Source organism: Coptis chinensis, chromosome 1 (genome assembly GCF_015680905.1).
Source record: "Coptis chinensis isolate HL-2020 chromosome 1, ASM1568090v1, whole genome shotgun sequence".
NCBI lineage: Eukaryota > Viridiplantae > Streptophyta > Magnoliopsida > Ranunculales > Ranunculaceae > Coptis > Coptis chinensis.
Window position 1 is genome coordinate 23,925,436 of NC_141456.1, and position 2,606 is coordinate 23,928,041.

Consider the following 2,606-nt stretch of genomic DNA (forward strand, 5'->3'; position numbering starts at 1 on the left):
GCAGTTATCTTTTTTTGCTCCAACTAAATTGTTAGCAATAACATATCTATAAACTATAAAGAGGTCTTAACCTTTGTTAACCTACTTTTAAGCTTCTTAAATCGTTTTGTTTCGTTAATGATTGCCCATCCTCTTTGTGTTAAATGGTATTACTATCGCCAACATAAGTTTCCGACTGGAATAGTCTGTTTAATATCATGACTTTGTATGAAAATATTCAAAGGATGTTTATGTTTGATAAATTAAATGCCCATATTAAACTCTAACAAACAATGGTATCTTCTAGGGCATACTACCAATCTGTTGTGCGACACTCTTTTGTAATAAAGTAATTGGGTATTTAGTTTAGTTTGATAATTTTAGTGTGTCTGACATAAACATTTACCGTTTTTACCCATCCAACTACCTTTGGCCCTAACTATTTTCCTACCTAGGGTTTAGAGTTTATTATAAGGTCTAAACATGTTGCCAATGTTTGATAATGTCTCTGCTGCTTTATATAACTTGGGAATTTTATCAACATTGTATCGGTTTGTTAGCTATAGTACTTGCAATTAGTTACTTATCAATTTGACTTTATTTTATTATAATGCAAGACATAGTAGAATATGATCTTTGTCCGCTGCATCTTACCCATTGACACTCCCTCTTTTTGTGTGTGTGTAGATGAGATGATGGGTGATGTAGATAGATGATGATCATTGAACAAATAGAAGCGTATCAAAACCTAATTATCCCTCAATAAGTAAAGGATGAGTAGGGTATCGTTCCACTTTTAAGTGTATGTTATGTGAAGGACAGGACTGGAAAGGGGGTTTGAGGGATTAAAAACTAATATTGTAGAGATTGTAGATTCTAATGCTAAACTAACTAAACTGTTGAGAATTTATAAGAGAGGGAATTCAAGAGATTAGAATCCACCAATACTTTTGATCTATGACCGCTCGCTTCATGGTTGTTCTTACAAGTAGACTACAATTAGGTAATCGAGCGAAAGTGCCGATGCCCTCTTGATCTAAACATCGTTAACAATTAACTCTACTTAAGGTTGTTCCCATGTTTATGCTATTAATATCTTCTTTCCTTTTATGTAAGCTCGGGCAGCCATTCAATGTATTACCGAGAGCAACATCAAGGAGTACTTCCTAATAGGCGCCATTCAATGAATCACCACTTTAAGGCAAACACAAAGAAGAACTTCCCCTAGGCGACCCTCCCCCGAGCTACCCCTTCTAAGGGAAACACAAAGAATACTTCCCTAACTCTAAAGAACTATACTACTAGAAGAAAAGTAAAGAACACTAGCATGATATTAATATTGCAAAACATAAACCCTATTCTATACTTCCATCCCCGGTGTGGGCAATGGAACTAATAACTACAAACATAAAGAACTAACCTTGATTGAAGAACACCATGAACCGGAAGAATCATTAAACCTTAGACATCGGCTTCATCTTCTCCCTTGAAGGAGAAGATTAGCCTTCCATAAAGAAGGAAGAACAAGAAGAAGAAGAGTTGAAGAACATAAGACTAGAAAAACTAATTTATTAAGACTTCGCCTAGTTAAAACCGATCTTTTATTATTAATCTTTTCTGCTTCAAGTTCCGGAGACAAGAATATAAGTGAATTGGCCATTACATGAGGCACTTAGGTCCTCTATTTATAGGGGTTACAATGAGCTCTAGAAGCATTCCAAACCGTCATTTGTTTCCTAATACAAATAGACTTCTTCCAGAGTCCGACTTCGCCTTCAAAACCGGAAGGAATTGGCTACGATTAATCGATTCATGCGTGCGGGCGCATTATTCATGCGCCCCAGACTTAATCAATGCATCCGGACGCTCGATTTATCGTCCCCGTGCACGCACTCAATGCATCTCGCTTCGATACATGCGCCCCGGGACGCATAAGCCGATTTTCTCTCTTCGCTTCTACCCTTCTATCCTCTTTTTGCGGGCTTTGGTCCAAACAACGAATCCTTTGGCCTTGGGCTTCCAAATAGACTTTAAAATAGGTCCAAGTCGCATCTTTAACAGCTCCAATTCCTTGGCCTTCTCCATGATTGTCCACGGGCCTCCCATGTGATCCTTAATGCTCCGAATTGCTTCGTTTTACCCCATTTTCTCTAATATTCTACAAAACTCTCTTTTTTAACTGTAGAATCTTAAAACACAACTTATAAACACTATTAGTCCACTAAGATGGCTAAACAAGAGGCATAATCGAGGGTTAAATAGCACATTTTGAGCACTTATCACAACTCCCAACTAGCATTTTGCTAGTCTCTTAGCAAATAAGATAAAAAAAATAGATAAGTGATCAAAATCACATCCTAATAACAAAAATAAAATCCTAACTCATTTTAGCAGGGCATCGAAAGTGCATTTACCATATGCAACAAGGCTTTAAACCTTTATGTTCCCCAAAAGGACGAAGTTATAGTCTCGTGAGGGTTTTCAGGTGATATACCCACAAAATCAATCAATAGCATGTTCAAGAATGATAGTATTTTTTAGAGAGAGAAATTCCTTACCCACTTAGTGCTTACTCCAACAGACGGTCTCCATTGCTAACTACATTGCTGCAAAGACTCATAGATTAT